This window comes from Canis aureus, chromosome 27, assembly GCF_053574225.1.
Source record: "Canis aureus isolate CA01 chromosome 27, VMU_Caureus_v.1.0, whole genome shotgun sequence".
NCBI classification, from domain to species: domain Eukaryota; kingdom Metazoa; phylum Chordata; class Mammalia; order Carnivora; family Canidae; genus Canis; species Canis aureus.
In genome coordinates, this window is record NC_135637.1 from 33,710,835 (window position 1) to 33,730,636 (window position 19,802).

Sequence of the window (19,802 nt, forward strand, 5' to 3'; positions counted from 1 at the left end):
AAGGGATTCTCTGAGCTCTGTAGTCTTTCTGATATGGGACTTCCTGCCAAGGGCGTTCTGAGCTTTGTTCTCATTCTAATATGGGGCTTAACTGAAGGAAGGTAAAGTTCAGCTCTTCTTCACAGGGCCTGAGATGGCTGTATTTGTGCTAATGCTGAACTTGAGGTGAATGGCCTTAATTTTCTCGGACTCCACAATGATCAGTTGCAGTTAAGTTTCCTGCCTCACCCTTGCTTCTCTCTGTTCCAGTACCTGGGGCCCCGTTTGCAAGCATGACCCCACAATAAGCGAAGGCCCTCAGGCGGGGGGAAAAGCCAATGCAGAAAGCCAGAAAACAGAAAGTGGAGCTGGTTAGGCTTAGGCCAACATTCCCTTCCTTTAGGGAAGGGGGATTGAGCAAACCTTTCTCCAGAAGCCTGTCAACCTGAGTCTTTAAGACCAGCAGCCTCGCTATCTGCCTTTAACTGGCTGACAAGTACCTGGTTTTGCTTTCTGTTACAAGAAGCGGTTACCGAAGGGAGAGATGTCACCCAGGAAAGAAAGGATAGAATCCACATTTACTCACCCTTTAAGGGGAGTGGCCCCCGGTTTGGGCACCAAAATGATACAGGAGAGCTTGGTTCTTGTCTCAAGGAGTCAAGGAATGAATCTAGAACAGACGACACAGAGTGAGCAAAGTGATAGAAGTTTTTTAAGCAGACATGCAGAGAAAGTTCTCAGAATTGAGACGGCCCCCCTGACAGGGGTGCCACTGAGGGCTTTTTATGGTCTTTTATAGGAAACTGCTCAGGGAACTTGGTAAATTTCTTGTCAGTATCTGGATGGATATTTAGAACAAAAGTGGTGGATTTGTAACTATCGTAATAACAAGATGTTCTTATAAATATCATGAGCAAGGTGTTCCTTTGTCTCTGGTTGATCCCTCCTCCATAATATTTCTCTACATCTGGGATATCTGTGAGCCTGGTCAGGTAGCCCATGAGCTTGCGATTCTTGTGATGTCTTGGTTTGAGCAGGGACTGTATTGAAAACATCTTAATGACCTATTTCTTTTTAGTCTGGTGAGTTTCTGTGATTACTTAGTAGCCATGCAAGGGGGGATAGTCCCTAGCATTTTGGAGTTAGGGAGCCACGTTTATTTCTTCTGTTTTTGCTGTCTTATGTCTGTTTTCTTGGGATGGGTAGGAGCCTGACTCTGGGGCCTTTCCTTGATCTTTCCCTGCTTAGGCCCCCATCTGCCACTAATTCGTTCCTACATCAATTCCATGGAGGTCAATTTGCAAATAACAGCATCAATCAAATTGAGTAAAATTAGTAAATAGGGAATATGTTGCCTTTGAGAACCCAAAAAGACAAAAAGATTTTCGACTTCTGTGCTGAGAAGGTTAACAACTGTTTCTTGACAGTGTCAGGGACGGTTTACCAAATAATTTTCAGGTACTTTAACTGAAAATGATGTGGTGGGACTTGCATTGTGTATGGAACATTGAGGACCCATCCTCCTTTTGTGAGCTCTGGGATTCATATCTTCATAACGAGTGTGTCAGAAGACTCTCTTTGGAGGAGGTATGTCATCAATATAATGTCATACCTGTGCGTGTCAAGAAAGTTGGGTCCAGTTAAGGGCTTGCCCTCAAAGATTGTATGTGATGGATCCCAAAGCTGTTGAGGTACCCATGAGGTACCCCCATGGGTAAAGGTGTATTGTATCCCTTGGGAGGTGAAGACAAACTATGGCTGAGAGGCATTGAAATAGACAACGAACAGAATTTATTAGCCAAATCTGTAATCTCAGAATATTTCTTTGTTACTGATGGGATGGACTTGGAAATTTCAATAATGTTTGGTAATGGAGCCTTAGGGAATGGGACCTCAGAATTAAGGTTGCAGTAGTCCACCATGAGGTGCCTGCCTTCTTTCCAAGTTTATTAACAGGCAAAGTTTAATAGGCAAATTTAACTTTTTAAACGGAGCAGTAGTAGGGGTAATCACTTCTTCAATCATTAGGTTTTCCCAAAGTTTCAATCATTGAAGGAAGGCGTAATACCAGCCTTGGACCCAGAACCCTGAGACCAAAACCTGAGCTGAGATAACAGTCGGACCCTGAACTGACTGAGCCACCCAGGTGCCCGAAGGAAGTCCTATTTTATTTTTAATTTTTATTTTGCACTGGGCTATATTAACTGTTTTAATAGATGAGGGGCATCCATGGGGATTCACTTTTGTCAAGCCAATTTGTTACTACCAAAGTCTTTTTTTATTATTATTATTTTTAAGGTAAGCTCCATGCCCAGCATCAGGCCCGAACTCATGACCTTGAGATCAAGAGTCACATACATGCTCTACCAAGTGAGCCAACCAGGTGCCCCTGTAATTACCAAAGTCTTTTATTTATTTTTAAGATTTTTAAAATTTATTTTTTCATGACAGACACAGAGAGAGAGAGACAGAGAGAGAGCAGTAGAGACACAGGCAGAGGGAGAAGCAGGCTCCGTGCAGGGAGCCCGATGTGTGACTCCATCCCAGGTCTCCAGGATCATGCCCTGGGTCCAATGCGGTGCAAAACCACTGAGCCACCGGGCTGCCCCCAAAGTCTTAATTTTAATTTATTACTCACTTGGGCAGAGCTTTCTCACCCAATGTGGGATATTTTGAGGCAATGGGTGCTATGACTGTGAAGATTTACGCAGGACAGTAATAGTTTGGATGATTAAGGTAAAACTTACCTATTTGTCCTCCACTTCATATTCAGTAACTCTACTAAAGGGTTATAATGAGTACCTTGGTTAAATTTTTGGGGTCTCCAGATACAACTATAACTTGAGCCTCAGGATTAAGGCTGTGAAGCTTTACCAACTGACACATTTAAGGCAAATATTAAAGAATCAAAAAAAAAAAAAAAAGAATCTGTGTTAATAGCGGCACAAAGCCAATGTGTGTCTTTTTGTTATTGTGCCCAAGATGGCGTATCCGAGAAACCACCTAGAAGCCAACACTGATGCAAGCGCATGAGGGTTTATTTGCAAACTAGAGCTTGGGCCAAGTATACCCGACACAGTGGAGCAGGGACTTGTACCCCGAGGGTAAGAGGCGTAGCAGTTTTATAGGGGCCAGTGGCCAATGGGATTGTAACACACACAGACTTGCACAGTCATGTCGGTCCACACGCAGGTGGCCAATTGAATTACAGTTTACCCTACAGTGACCATTTGAACTAGCCTATCACTCTGGTCAGAATTGGCGCGCGGGATTGGCAAGCAAAAGGCGGGGTTTACATTCTTTGCGGTTTAGGGGTTCCGCATTCCTATATGAGCCCGTTTCCAGTAAGGGTGTGCTCAGTGGCTTTACTAGGGTGGGGGGAGTGCAATAAGTAGGTCTTGTGGGGGTCATACATGAGATGGCGGATGTAGCACAAAATGGAGTTAGCCCTGCTCTGCTTGTCCAGGGGTAGGGGATTTTTGTTAAATTCCTTGGGTCCCACAGTTATCATATGAAATTTTTAGTAGATTTTGAATTTCCAATTGGATCAAGTGGTGGATCCTTATTTTAGCTTTGCTTCAGTTCCTCACTGTCAGGTTTCTTCCTTCCTCTAGACACTCAGTATACACTTCAGTGATTCTCCTACATTTCTTCTCATCTGTATAAATTTATTTCTCCAAAAATTTTCCAGTTAGCACCCTCAGGGTTAGGAGCCTCCCTCATGGTATGATGGCTTTATAGTGCTTAAGGACCCTGGGCTTCCAATTAGTTTGAATCAACCCCTTCACTGTGCTACAGGCATGCCATAAGTGTTTTTTCCCTATAGCCCCGACAATAGGGATCTTTGTTACAACAGAGGAAAAGGTAGCAGAAGGGTGCTGGACCCCTAACCCAATGGTCAGTGGATCAAGACCATCCTGTGCTACAATCCTGCTTTTTCTGCCAATGCCATTTTTTCTTCTCTTTTCTCTTTGTACAAAGATTATGTTGGGTTTCTGGCCACATAAAGTCATAGCTTTCAGTTTCTGTCTCTGTCCAGTCATTCCTACTGCAACTCTTCTGGGTAGTTATGGGAAAAGTTCAGGAACCCAGTAGCCAGGCTCATAGGTGGGTGTCTATTCCTCAAGAGAAGGCTAGTCAATCTCCCACAGAATGGAGTTCACATCCAGTAAGGTCATTTTGTCTATGGTATATTTATTACCTAAGCACTTATCTCTTAATTTCTTTCTAAGCACTGCTGTAGCTGTGCCCCGCAGCAGGGCTCTTGAACAACATGTTTGAACTGCAAAGGTCCACTTAACGCAAGGGTGGATTTTCTCTTTTTGGACAGATACAGTACAATAGTATAAATGTGATTTTTCTTAATGATTTTATTTTCTCTAGCTCTATTTTAACAATACAGTATATAATACTTGTAACATACCAAATGTGTGTTAATCGACTATTAGGTTATTAGTAGTTACATTTTGGGAAATCCAAATGTATATGTAGATTTTTGCCTGTGTGAAGGTTTGGTGATGAGAGGGTTAAATTTTTCAGCCTCATCCCTAACCTTCTAGGAGGGGAGAGGCATCAGAGATTGAGCTCAATCACCATGGCCACTGATTCAGCCAGTCACGCCTGTGTAATGAAACCTCCATAAAACCCCTCAAAACAAGTTCTAGAGAGTTTCTGGTTGGTGGGCACATGGATGTGTTGGTAGGGTGGCACCCTGGAGGAGCCCTGGAAGTTCTGTGGCACCCACCCTCTACAGTGTCCTATGCATCACTTCCCTTTGGCTGTGTCTGAGGTAGATCCTTTATAACCAGTCATTGTAAGTCAAGTGCATTCCTAAGGTGAGTCGTAATCATACCTGAGGGGTCAGGGGAGCCCCCACATTTGCAGTTGGCAGAAGCACAGGTAGCCTGAGCACCCCCCCCCATTCCTATCTGGCATCTGAAGTGCACATAGTCTTGTGGGACTGAGCCATTTAACCTGTGTGGAATGTGATGGTAACTCCAGCTAGGCGGTGTCATTAAATTGAATTTTTAGATACCCAGTTAGTGTCAGAATTGGTTGGTGTGGAAAACAACACATATTTGGTATCCGAGGAAAAAAACCACATTCTTCTCATCTTACTATTTTTATTCTGTTTGTTCCTTCCATTTTTCTATTCCTGTTTTCCCTTTCCTGCTGTCTTTTCCTTTCCTGGGTTCACTGTTAGAGGCGCCACTTGCCCAGGATGGGGAAGGGGCAGGAGGAGTGAGCTGGCTGAGGTCTCAGGCAACAGAGATGCTGACTTCCGGTTCTCCTGTCTCCCCCAGGACCTTGGAACCCTTCCCCCCATGGTGCCGCACATCAGAGGCTATTTTGTTGAGTTCCTCAGACTTTCTGACTCTGTGAGCCTTTTCGATCTGAACAATAGGCTTTTCTTCTCCCTGACAGGTGCTATTAAATTCAGTTTCTAGAAAGTACTTCTACCCCTGCCTAAACGAATTTAACAAACATTTTTAAGGACCTGAGCGATAGGTGGCCATCTCCCCGTGATATGCAGGGAGTGTTAAGTCCGCAGAGACCTGCTCCCAGCACCACTGAAGACAGACGACCCTGCTGTGAGTCCTGTTGGTCTTTGTTGGTGCCACCAATTCTTCTACCTACTGCTCACTTATACAAAAGATCTCTATCTTAAAGGGTTAATAGAAAAAGAAACTGAGGGACACCTGGGTGGCTCAGTCAGTTAAGTGCCCTCCTCTTGATTTTGGCTCAGGTCATGACCTCAGGGTCATGAGATCAGATCTTATGTTAGTTAGGCACCGAGCTGGGTGTGGTGCCTGCTTGGGATTCTCTGCCTCTCCCTCTCCCTCTGCCCTTCACCCTCTGGTCATGCTGTCTCTCTCAAAAAAATAAAAAATAAAATAAAATAAAGATTTTTTTAAAAAAGATCAAAACAAACTGAGGGCAGACCCCTCCTATTTGGATTGGTGGAGTTATTTTAAGTTTCATTCCAATCTCCTGATAGTGACCAACCCCTGCGTTTTATGGAATATAGGCTATTTATGGGAGTTGTGAAGTAGGCCACTGTATAGACAGGCCTCAGCTCCTGTGACATCATGGAATAGCATGAACTTTGAACCAGGTTTTGGATGCTGTCACTTACCACCTTCGTGCCAGGAGCATCTTGAGGTCAGCACATTCCCCTAAAGGGACTGCATAGATCCAGAGCAGCAGGGAACTGCACAGAACAGGATGCAGAAGAAAGCAGAAGTAGAACTATGAAAAGACGGGACAATCCGGTGAAAACGATGGACATGTATTTAGCCACCCAGGATCAATCAGGGTGATGTCCAGAGTAAAAGAGTCTGTGGCTAGGAGTACGCAGTGGACTTGGTGGATAAGAGGTTTACGTGTGCATTGCAGGTCATTGTTACCTGAACTAGGATAGTCAGTGACCTGGCTTGTGAATTCAGTCATTTGAGAAGTAGTTCAAGTGATCTTATAAAACCAACTTGAAGAATCAGTTCCCCTCACTTTTATGAGGAGAAGACAATAACAAGTGGCTCTCAGAAAACAGCTGGAAAAAAAAAAAGAAAACAGCTGGAGCCTGGATACACAGTGCCATCGTGCCCCGACAAAGCTGAACAGAGTGTCTGCTACTTTGGCACCCCAGTCCTGCATGAGACCCCCAGGACACCACAACATTCTATGATGGGATCAGGGTCTTCAAGGTCCACACCATCCCTATTCCTCTTGCACCTGAACTCTTCTGGTCCCAAGCTTCTCAGAAGGCTTCCCTTCAAAGTCACCGGAGGAATGGTCCCCTGAGTCCACATAAAGCACTACTGGAATGCCAGGCGCTGCAGCCTCTCAGGCGGGGAGCCTGCTTCTCCCTCTCCCTCCCGTCTCCTCTACCCCCCACTCCTGTGTGCAGATACTCTCCCTCTCAAATAAATAAGATCTTAAAAAAAAAAAGAAAAATGACTGGAGGACTCTATTTCAGGGTGGTCTTGGGAGTTAGCCTTTTGAGTTCTCAAACATATTTAATGGGAATATGGGAGGGGAACAGTCGATGAGCATTAAGCACAAACTCAGTATCCATTGCTGTTCCCCAAAATTAGTACCATAATAACTTGTAAGTTATTTTAACAACCAAGAAGGATCACAGTTCTCAATCTACATATCTCAGTCCTTCTTTGTTGCAGGGAGGAGATCATTGGGCCACAACAGGTTAGAGTTAGATATAAGCAGATGCCCATATCTTTAGGTCCAGAACACCAACTAGGGACCCAGAGCCTTAGGGGTCCTTGAACCTGAAGAAAGGAATAAGAGAAACTGGGAGGCTCCGTGGTTTCTGCTTATACCAGAAGCTGTGGCTCAGGGTGCAAGTGAGTGTGGCAAGTCGATCCCAGGGCTTTGGAGGGCAGCTGAGAGAGCAGACACACAGATCACTGGGCTGGGCCAGGTTCCACCTGCTCTGGGGTCTGAGTCCGAGGGGGCCGACCCATCTCTGAGGACTGTCCCTAAACTCAGTTCAGTGACAGGGCAACTATTTCCTGTTGAGGGAAAGAAGCTTAAGTTGACTTGCATCTAACTTGGGTTTACAACCTCCAGATGACATTAATTCATTCAAGCATATATTGAGTTCCTGCTATGTGTCAAGCTCTGTTCTAGAAGTTAGGGATATGGCAGTGAACAAACATCAGAGAACCTGCCATTCTAATGGAGGAAGGCAGACAATCTAGGAGGAAGTAAGATAATTTTAGGTAGTGATAACTGCTACCAGAAAACAAAACACATAATAGGGGAGAGATTTGGGGAGGAAGAACTCTGGTTAGGGAGATTCCCTAACTCTGGTTAGGGAAGTGATTTCCAATGGACCACCTGTGAGCAAGAATTTGTTCTCATTGCTAGGACAATAAGGGGATAGAATAGCCCCTTCTAGGAGAGGTATGTCTCTAATTATATATACACAATTGATAATATGATTTAAAGATTATTTATTTGGTTAGTTTGGTTCATTTTAATAATTTCCAAGAGCCTCAGTAATTTTCCATAGACTGACTAAGTTGAGTTTCTGGACTGCAAGTGTTGAAAGTCAGACTCCAGAATGGAGTACCCATCCCAAAGTGCTGCCGATGGACTCCTGACCAGAACATTGTCCAGCAACTAGGATGGCCCTATTACCTATTACAACATCATCCTGACCCACAATTTCACAAATGGTGAGTTAAAATTTGAACTGTGAGTACTTCTGTATTCCTAGTCTTAACCCTTTATTAATTTATAATCACAAAGTTGGAGATATTCTCACTTGTGTGCTATATGATCTTGAAGTACAGGAATTGAATAAAACGGTTGGAAAACCTATACATAGGACCCAGATATGCACAATTAATAACTTAATTGTTTTATTTGTATTAATATAATTTAATATTAAATAGTAATGATTCAATACTAATGGCGATCATATAATGACTACTTACTCCATGGCAGGCAGGAGGCTAAGGAAACAATGTGCCTCAGCACATCTAATCCTCAGAACTGCCCTTTGAGTTCAGTAGCATCCCCAGGGTGAAAAGAGTATGCAATGTTAAGAACCCCTAGCTCCAATTACTAGCTGCATGACCTCAAGCAGAGCATTCCTCAGCTCTGAAATGGGAATTAAGATGCTATATACCACATAAATTGTATGTGTGTGAAGATTAAATGAGATAATGGTTATAAACTAATATTGAACGTGCTTAATGGGAGCTTTTAGAGTTACTGTTGTAAGTCTAAAATGTTCTGTACTGAGTAGAAATTTGGTAGTCATTCAGTTCCATTTTCTTTTTGCTCTCCATGTTTTTATATGACCAATCTGGAAGGCTTCTGGCTGAATGTATGCCTGCTTACAATTTATCACAAAAAGAGCCTCGTGTGCACTTCCAGCCATTCCCCCAATCCCTGAAGCCGAAGGGAAGTAAGTATACGTAAGCCAGCTGGAAGGACTGTGTGAGCTAATGAGAATGTTTATAGCAGTGTGTGAAGAGTGAAAACAATAACATTTTGCTGTTTTTTCTTTAAGGTTTGTTTGGAGCATATATATCTGTTTTAAAAAGATTATTTATTTATCTATCTATTTATCTATCAATCAGAGAAAGAATAGTAGGGGGAGCAGCAGGCAGGCCCAACACGGGACTTGATCCCAGGACCCTGGCATAATGACCTGAGCCAAAGGCAAACATTTTAATTGACAGCTTCCCAGATGCCCCTGGAGCATATATATCTTAATAGATTCAAACACACTACAGAGAGAAAAAAATTTTTTGCTACACATAACTTTATTTTTCCTTTGGGTTAAGAAGCTTTATTACAAATTTGACAGCATGACCAAAACAAATAACACATGGATAATTACCATAAAGCTTTATGGATCTAAAAATATTTGCCATGAAAAATAAGTCATTGTGTATCTCTCGTTTTAAGAATCACAATGAGGAGCACCTGGGTGTCTCGGTTGAGCATCCAACTCTTGATTTTGACTCAGAGCATGATCTCAGGGTCATGAGGTCAAATCCCACATCAGGCTCCACATTCAGTGCAGAGACTGCTTGTCCCTCTCCCTCCTCAACTTGTGTTCTCTCTCTCTAAAAGAAATAAGTAAACTCTTTAAAAAAGAAAAAATCATAATGATACCACAATTTAGATTTATTGCCCACCTTTACAATTAAATATTAAAACCTTTTGGGGGATCCATGGGTGGCGCAGCGGTTTGGCGCCTGCCTTTGGCCCAGGGCGCGATCCTGGAGACCCGGGATCGAATCCCACATCGGGCTCCCGGTGCATGGAGCCTGCTTCTCCCTCTGCCTGTGTCTCTGCCTCTCTCTCTCTCTCTCTCTCTCTCTCTCTCTCTCTCTGTGTCTCTCATGAATAAAGAAATAAGATCTTAAAAAATATATATCCAGCAATTTTACTTCTGGGTATATACCCCAAAGAATTGAAAGGAGGGTCTTGAAGAATTTGTACAGCTGTATTCATAAGCACATTTATTCACAATAGTTAAGAGGCGGAAGGAACTCAAGTGTCCATCAATGGATGAACGGATAAACACGATGTAATATATAAGTACAGCAGAATTTTATTTCAGTCTTTAAAAGGAAGGTAATTCCTAACACATTGTAAGCATGGATGAACCTTGGGGACATTATGCTAAATGAAATAAGCTAGTCACTGAAGGACAAATACTATATGATTCCACTTGTATGGATCCACTTATACCCCTTGAGTTGGAGCAAGGTTATTTTAAACTGAAGTCATTTATGACACAGCAAATGCAGAAGCCTTTCTGGGTCTCATGTATCTGACTAAAGGCTTATCCTTCTGAGAGAGAAGCTGCCATAAATCCCTCTTTGGGGTAGTTTCACTCTCAGCCTGGACCACTTGCATCTGAGAAGTGGCAAACATGACAATATCATACTTTCCATTTGTTTTCCTAAAAGCTCCTTAGTCTTTTCCAGAGAAGCTCTTTCTTTGCTTTCCATCGCTTTCCCCTGTTCAGTTGGTATATAAACGTCTATCTCCAGCTCTTTAGGGAGCCTCTTCATCTGAATGTTCCTGCGTGAGTGTGTAAATTAATCTTGTCTTTTCTCCTGTAAATCTGTCAGTTAAATTTTTTTTTAATTTTTTTATTTATTTATGATAGGCACACAGTGAGAGAGATAGACGCAGAGACACAGGCAGAGGGAGAAGCAGGCTCCATGCACCGGGAGCCTGATGTGGGATTCGATCCCGGGTCTCCAGGATCGCGCCCTGGGCCAAAGGCAGGCGCCAAACCGCTGCGCCACCCAGGGATCCCAAATCTGTCAGTTAATTAATAGTCTCTAGATCACTGCATCTGAATTGGTAGGAAGTGTTTCCTCCTAGCACACTTACAAAGATATGTAGAGCGGTCCAATTTATAAAGACAGAAAGTTGAAGGGTGGTTTCCCAGGAGCTTAGGTGATAGAGGAATGGAGGGTTATTATTTACTGGGTACAATTTCAATTTAGTAGGATGAAAGAGTTCTGGGGATGGATGGTGGTGATGGGTGCACAATAATGTGCTTAATGCCACTGACCCGCATATTTTAAAAAATGGTTAAGATGGCAATTTTATGTATATTTTACATAAATATACATAATATAAATATATTTTTACAATAAAAATAGATTATTTAAAAATGATAAAATCATGACTCATGCAGATACAAAAACGAACAAGTGTTAAAGATTTATTTAACCGGCTAGTGAGGAGAAGTCAATTGAATAGGACAGAATGTACATGTCCAGAGACAAGAATTATTTTGCATTGCTATCACTTGTCTTCTGAAGTAGCTTAAAAACCATGAAAGACTAGGAAATAGTGAAGACTAGACTGAACAAGTAAGATATGAGCAATGCATAGTTTTTCACGGAAGTATCCTCTTTCCACCTATCACAGGATAGGGTCTGTCATTCAGCCAGCTCATTCACCCCAGACCACACTAGATTCAAGTCAAAGTCCAACACAGATCAAAATTGACAGAGCTATTTCACTAAAAAAAAAAATCCCAAACACAAATTCACAAAACGGTCTCTAAAAGAAAATTACAGACGAATCTCATTGATAAATACTGGTGCAATGGCATTGATAGTCATAATAGCATGTGACTAAGTGAGAAATACTAGAAATGCAAGGATAGTCGAATATGAGGAAATCTTTTAATAAAACTCACCATATTGGGGATCTCTGGGTGGCTCAGCAGTTTAGCGCCTGCCTTCGGCCCAGGGCTTGATCCTGGAGACCCAGGATCGAACCCGCATCGGGCTCCCTGCATGGAGCCTGCTTTTCCCTCCGCCTGTCACTCTCTCTCTCTCTCTCTCTCTCTCTGACATGAATAAATAAAGTCTTTAAAAAAGACAAAACCAAACCTCACCATATTGACACAAAAGAGAGGAAGAGATCCCACATGATCATCTCCATAAAGGAGAAAAAGATGTAAAGGAAGCATATACTCAATAACCTGAAATTTGGATAAAGGCATTTAACAAAATTTATTTCTGGGTTATTTATAGTTTGAAATTCAAAATAACTGTCAATAAGAGACTTCTGACGGAATATCAGTATTTAAAATGATAATCTATTTTTAATAAAATGAGATAATTTAGACAGGCTATTGATTTTTTTTAAACATAAAAATTTTCCTGTAGGGACACCCGGATGGCTCAGGAGTGGAGTGTCTTCTGCCTTCGGGTCACGGCATGATCCCGGGGTCAGAGATGGAGTCCCACATTGGGTTCCTTACAGGAAGCCTGCTTCTCCCTCTGCCTATGTCTCTGCCTCTCGGTGTATGTGTCTCTCAAGAATAAATAAAGTAAAAAATATTATTATTATTATTATTATTATTTTTTACCATGTAAGTGACTTTAGCACTCCTAAGACTCAGATGCTTGGTGGAGATGGGCACTTGGGACAAGGGCAAGAGCTGGCTGGTTGCTGGCTTGCTGCAAGACCAACTGGCCATCATCACCAGAGGGGACACAGGTATCAGAAAGGCCATCATGACCAAGATCTTGCAGCTGGGGTGTAATGTGGTCATTGCGTCACGTAACTTTGATTGACTAAAATCTACTGCAGATGAACTGAGCCCACCAGGCTCAGGTCACTCCCATAAAATGCAACATCTGCAAAGAAAAGGCGGTGAACAATTTGGTCAAATCCACCTTAGATATTTATGGTAAGATCAATTTTTTGTAAACAATGGAGGAGGTCAGTTCAGGTCTCCTGCAAAACACATCAGTGCAAAGGGATGGCATGCTGTGATCGAAACCAAATTGATGAGCACCTTCTACATGTGGAGAGCAGTTTACAACTCCTGGATGAAAGAGCATGGAGGATCCATTCTGAATAATATTATCCTTGTTTAAAATGGATTTCCAGGACTTGTGTATAGTGCAGCTGCCAGAGCAGGTGTTTACAATCTCACCAAATCCTTGGCTGTAGAATAGGCCAGAACGGAGTAAGGAGCAACTGTGTTGCCCCTGGCGTCATTTATTCCCTGACTGCTATTGACAACTATGGCTCTTTGGCAAAAGACGTATTTGGACGGTTAAGAAAATTCCAGCGAAGCAAATTGGAGTTCCTGAGAGATCTCCCTATTGGTCTGCTTCCTGCTGTCTCCTGTAGCTTCTCTTATCACTGGAAAATTGGTGGATGGGGATGGGGCCAGTCTTTGTATATGGGAGTGTTTGATATACAACTGGCCTTAGCGAGCGGGGGATATTTCTGTTGTCAAAAGGATGAGGGAGTCTTTCAGGAATAAAGCCAAGCTATGGAAACTACATATGTTTTTTATCCCCAAATGTCTTAGTATCTCCAGAATGCCCTTTGGTACTTTAGAGTTATAATAATTTGTACGGAAAAATCACTTTCTGCCTTTTTAATGTTATCAGTTATGCCCAAGCAGAAACTATTCCTGAAATAAATGCATTCTTAAGCCCCAACCAATGTTGTTTAGCCTGTGTTTAAAGACTTTTTTATGAATGAAATTAACATACTTTATTTATTATTTTTTAAAGACTTTATTTATTTATTCATGAGAGACACACAGAGAGAGAGGCAGAGACACAGGCAGAGGGAGAAGCAGGCTCCATGCCGGGAGCCCAATGTGGGACTCGAACCAAGGATTCCAGGATCACGCCCTGGGCCGAAGGCAGGCACTCAACGGCTGAGCCACCCAGGTGTCCCTCTAGAAAATTATTTTTTCACGCTATACGTCCACCTACCAAAAAGTCCTATTCATTGTGCATCATGGATACATCAGGGATTGGCATCTCAGTAATCAGTATGGGCCTTACCCTCACTGGGTGTTTTATTGGTAGTGGATTTTTTTCTTTCCTATGTGATGCATCTTACAAATTCTTTTTTTTTAAAGATTTTATTTATTTATTCATAGACACAGAGAGAGAGGCAGAGACACAGGCAGAGGGAGAGGGAGAAGCAGGCTCCATGCAGGGTGCCTGACGCGGGACTCGATCCCGGGCTTCCAGGATCACACCCCAGGCTGCAGGCGGCGCCAAACCGCTGCGCCACCGGGGCTGCCCGCATCTTACAAATTCATCTCTCTCAAAGCTATCCGATGTTTGTGAAGAGAGGAGCATTTTATTTTAAAGATTTTATTTATTCATGAGAGACACGGGGTGGGGGGGGAGAGAGAGAGGCAGAGACACAGGCAGAGGGAGAAGCAGGCTCCATGCAGGGAGCCCGACGTGGGACTCGATCCGGGGAATCCGGGATCATGCCCTGGGCCCAAGGCAGGCGCTCAACCCCTGAGCCACCCAGTTGTCCCTGAGACAGGGAAGCATTGCGGAGGGTTTGTTGCTGCTGGATTTGTGGGAAAGCTCTGAGAGTGGAGGTTGGAGGACGAAGAGTTAGCTGCCAGATTCTCCTGCTGCCTAAACCTTAACTGTGACAGGCAGTTTCCCTCACTTTGCTGAGCCACCTTTCAGTGGAATCTTCTCCAAAGAAGCTCGTCTTTTTGTCTTAGCTATCTGTAGTCAACAATCTGGATACTGAAGACTAGATCCTTCTTTTTTTTAAGATTTTATTTATTTATTCATGATAGACAGAGAGAGAGGCAGAGACACAGGCAGAGGGAGAAGCATGCTCTATGCAGGGAGCCCGATGCGGGACCCGATCCTGGGACTCCAGGATGGCGCCCTGGGCTGAAGGTAGGCGCCAAACCCCTGAGCCATGCAGGGATCCCCTGAAGACTAGATCCTTCAATAATACAGTGAGCTCTTGGGAGAGCTTCCTTTATTTATGTTCATCAGTTGGTTTTTGTTCTTGGGTCAATATTACTTTATGCAAATATCTGGTAAAGTTAGTATCTTTTAGCATTCTCTTATTTTGTTGTTTCTTCTAGATTAAAGTTATAATTATTTAGACAGATTACCAAAAATATTCTGATTATAACAATAAGTTAAGAATTTATATCTTTTCAATATTTGCTTTCTGCCCTTTGACAAGTCTTTAGTTTTGTTAATTTTATTCCATTACATCAATAATTTGCTATTCTTAATTTTATTTCACATATTTATTATTAATGTCATCCCTAGTGATAGCCTGGTTAGGGTGTGGTTTCTTTCATGTGTCTAAGTTACTTTGCCATTGTACATTTACTATTCAGTTCTTGCTGGATATACTCAACATTCCCATCCAGTCACATCAATAAAAATATTCTTATTATATTAGCCTTTAAAATTTTTTTTTCTTTTAGCTTTCTATTGGTAAAAAAGGTAGAATCATGACTCTCATATAGAGTTATAAAGTGAATATGTGAGGCAGATGTTATAGCCAATTCAAAAGAAGAATCCAAACAGTGCAGTTATATGACATAAAGGGATGGTGAGATGAATTATGAATAAAGATAAAACTGCTTTTCCACAGGTGGAAATTAGCGGAAAGTCACTACCAGGCTAGATAGAATTATATATCTATCAGTTACCTACAACATACAAGGAGTTACAAAATCGCACAAAGATAATGAACAGGAATCTGAGCTGATAATCTAGAATCTGATAATCTAAAAGGGTATACATTATAAAGGATGCATAGTTTTCCACTGAAATACATGGGTTTTTTTCTATCTCTTTTTCTTTTAATTGCTATTGAGAGCACCAGCATTACATGTCATATTGCATTGGCCACAGCTTTCCCAATGTTGATAGTGTGTATGCTTGTCCTAATTCAAACATCAACAAAATACTGATAGTGCTGCTCGTTCTGTCTTTGTTTCTCTTGGTTCTCATGATATGATCCGTGTCCATAGGTATAGTCACTTTGCCATTTCTAATTCTGATTAGTTCTTTTTCTCTTCTTTACAGTCTGCCTATTTTTCTCCTAATGCTGTTTTTCTGCTAATTATTTTATCTTCAAGTGCTCGTAATTATGCCCTTTGTTCTGCTGCCTTTGTGGTTGATTTTATTCTTATTAAATGAATTGTAGAGTTTATATGTTCAGTGTTCTTTAGTAATTGAAGAATCTGACTATGAATTTGCCTCTAACTAAAACCTTTACTTTACAGCAATGTCCACAATAGCCAAACTGTGGCAGGAGCCTCGGTGTCCATCGACAGACGAATGGATAAAGAAGACGTGGTCTATGTATACAATGGAATATTACTCAGCCATTAGAAACAATGAATACTCACCATTTGCTTCAACATGAATAGAACTGGAGGGTATTACACTGAGTGAAGTAAGTCATTTGGAGAAGGACAAACGTTATATGGTTTCATTCATTCGGGAAATATAAAAAATAGTGAAAGGGATTATAGGGGAAAGGAGAGAAAATGAGTGGGAAATATCATAGAGGGTGACAGCATATGAGAGACACCTAACTCTGGGAAACAAACAAGGGGTAGTGGAAGGGGCGGGGGGACGGGGGGACTGGGTGATGGGCACAGAGGGGGGCGCTTGACGGGATGAGCACTGGATGTTATACTATATGTTGGCAAATTGAACTCCAATTACAAAATATACAAAACAAATAACTTTGCTTTAGTCTCAAGAACTTTGATGTGTCCCTCGTGCCAAAAGGGAAAGAACACTTTCTTCCCCTGCTTTTCTTTCCAGCATTTCCTTTTGAAAATTTGTGATCCTAATCTTCTTTGTTCTTTTCACACATATGTAATCTTTTAAAAAGCTGAACAAGCCTTTTGCCAGTTTTGCATTCTAGGTGTGTCTTTCTGGAGCCACCTCTGTGAAAGGTGAACACAGAGGAGTGTGGGGTTCTGTCTCCCTAACTCTGTGGAAGTTTTGTCCAAGCACTTGGCTCCAAGTTTTAATTTTTCCTTTGGACTAAGACAGTTGTATGTATGTAATGGATTGTTTCTGCCTAGCTATCTAAAAGGGTGAGATTTCTTTATCATTCCAATTTCTTTAGCTGAATGCCTGTGATATGCATCATGGTCTGGTTTAATGCTTAATAACAAAACTTTCATTCTTGTCTACATTTTGTGAAGGGGTTGTACTGGGTTGACAGGAGATTTTTTTTAAAGAGTTATTTATTTATGATAGACAGAGAGAGAGAGAGAGAGGCAGAGACACAGGAGGAGGGAGAAGCAGGCTCCATGCTGGGAACCTGATGTGGGACTCGATCCCGGGACTCCAGGATCCCGCCCTGGGCCAAAGGCAGGTGCTAAACCGCTGAGCCACCCAGGGATCCCCTGACAGGAGATTTTATTTAATTATTTCTCCCCCCCCAAAAAAAAATTATTTCTCCCAACAGTGTACTTTTTTAATTACTTTATTTATTTATTTATTTATTTATTTATTTATTTATTTATGAGAGCCCAAGAGGGTGGTGGGGAGGGGCAGAAGAAGAGGGAAAGAGGGTCTCAAGCAAACTATATGCAGAGCGCAGAGCCTGGAGCCCTCTGCAGGGCTCAATCCCACAACCCCTGGGAGAAACCAAGAGTTGGACGCTCAACTGACTGCACCACCATGCAGCCCCCCAGCAGTGTCCTTTTGCTGTCTTAACAATCTGTGTGTTATGGTTGTTATTATCTAAAACTTATAAGAAAGTTAAAAGTCAATTTAAGTGATTGTCACGTTATATATACTCTGGTCCAAAATTTTGAAATCTTTTAAAGACATCTTGAGAAACATTTGTTGCTTTTATTTATTTATTTATTTATTTATTTATTTATTTATTTATTTATTTTGTTGTTGTTGTTGTTGTTGTTGTTGCTTTTATTAAGGACCATCTAGTACACTTGTGATTGGGACCTTATAATCATGACGATTACATTTTTCCAATGGTTGTTACTGATACATACTAGCACCACTGATGTCTATATGTCAATCTTATGTGACACAACCTGGCTGAACTCTATTATTCTGTAGGTTTGTCTAGGATTGTCTTGGATTTCCTGTGTAAAGAGTCATATGATCTACATTTATTAGCACTTTTGTTTCTTCTTTTCCTGTTCTCATACAACCTTTTTCCTTGTAAAAGTGTGACAGGATGTCCAGTACAGTGTTGAATAGAAGCGGCGATATGACATCTGAGTTAGTCCAGGCCCCACAGGAACCAGATGCTAAGATAGGAAAATGTGCAAGGATTTTACTAGGGGAGTTGTCTATGAAGGAAAATGAGGAAGGAGCCAAGGAAGGCTTGGAGAGCTACAGATGGACATAGGCGATGAGGCAATTAAGGAGGCAAGGTGAGGTGGAAGTGTGCCAGATCCACCAGGCACTCTCAAGCAGGTTCAGCAAAGTCCTTGGCAAGTCCTCAAACCAAAGTGTCTCCCAGGAGCTAGTCTGTTGCACGCAGTCCTTGGTGCAGAGCAACACATGTGAGGTGTGGCCCTTGCTCCAGGCTGCCAGGGATTCTTGTGGGCAACAGGGTGGGCCCTGGATCAGTGACACTCCCTGAATTGGACGTGCAGGGTGCATCAGGTGTGCAGGATGTGAATGGTGGCTCTTATTTGACTTTAAAGGCAGTGTATATAGAACACCACTACTAAATATCAGGTTCAGGAATTTTCTTCCTATCCCTTACTTGATTTTCCTGTCGCCATTGACACAGTTAAATAATTAATGACATTAACCCTTCTTGCATTCCTGGTATCAATCATACATGATCATCTTTTTAAGAGAACGATTTGTCAGTGTTTCATTGTTTAGGACTTTTACATCCAGCTTCAAAAGTGAGGGGATCCCTGGGTGGCTCAGCGGTTTGGCAACTGCCTTTGGCCCAGGGCGTGATCCTGGAGTCCTGGGATTGAGTCCCGTGTCGGGCTCCTGGCATGGAGCCTGCTTCTGCGCCTCTCTCTCTCTCTCTCTCTCTCTGTCTCTCATGAATGAATGAATGAATGAATGAATGAATAAATAAATAAATATCTTTATAAAAAAGTGAGATTGGCCAATAATTGCCAATATTCACTGTTCCTTAAAAAGGGATATATTATATTTCTCAGTTTTCTTGCCAACGCCATAATAGCATCATAGGAGTGGATTTCATAGCTTGGTGAGATTACGAATGAATGTTTCCTGTCTCTGACTTCTATAGATTCTAGTTTTGTACTGTCCAAAAATGTAGCATGTAGCTACATGTAGCTATTAATTGAAATTAATTGAAATTAAATAAAACTAAAAATTGAGTTAGTCCCATGAGCCACATTTCAAGTGGTCTGTTGTCACATGTGTCTCATGGCTTTCACATCAGACAGCACGGGTCTAGAAAATCTCTGTCACAGCACAAAGATCTGCTCTGTAGCCTGGGTGGCCTTGGAGGGTAATGGGATGGGGCTACACTTCCCTAGGAAGTGTAGGAAGAAAGCCTAGGAAGCCTAGGAAGAAAGGAGGGTTTAGGCCGTGGAAAGAGTATAAGTGACCTGAAATTAACCTGATGCTTCATGAGTGAAGAAAGAAAACCTCCGGTTAAGGACCATCCTGCTAAAAGATAAAAGGGTCAACCAGGAAATTAAGGAAGAATTAAAAAGATTCATGGAAACTAATGAGAATGAAGATACAACCGTTCAAAATCTTTGGGATGCAGCAAAAGCAGTCCTAAGGGGGAAATACATCGCAATACAAGCATCCATTCAAAAACTGGAAAGAACTCAAATACAAAAGCTAACCTTACACATAAAGGAGCTAGAGAAAAAACAGCAAATAGATCCTACACCCAAGAGAAGAAGGGAGTTAATAAAGATTCGAGCAGAACTCAACGAAATCGAGACCAGAAGAACTGTGGAACAGATCAACAAAACCAGGAGTTGGTTCTTTGAAAGAATTAACAAGATAGATAAACCATTAGCCAGCCTTATTAAAAAGAAGAGAGAG

The 19,802-nt window shown here is 41.9% G+C and overlaps 1 long non-coding RNA gene and 1 pseudogene across 1 annotated transcript; both read left to right on the plus strand.

The window, feature by feature from the left end:
* Positions 1–8,040: 8,040 nt before the first annotated feature.
* LOC144299561 (uncharacterized) lies at positions 8,041–16,327 on the plus strand. Its single transcript, XR_013366252.1, has 3 exons — positions 8,041–8,177; positions 8,820–8,914; positions 16,037–16,327. It is a non-coding gene; the product is annotated as an uncharacterized LOC144299561 (long non-coding RNA).
* On the plus strand, positions 12,374–13,358 carry LOC144299560 (peroxisomal trans-2-enoyl-CoA reductase pseudogene; annotated as a pseudogene).
* Positions 16,328–19,802: the final 3,475 nt, after the last annotated feature.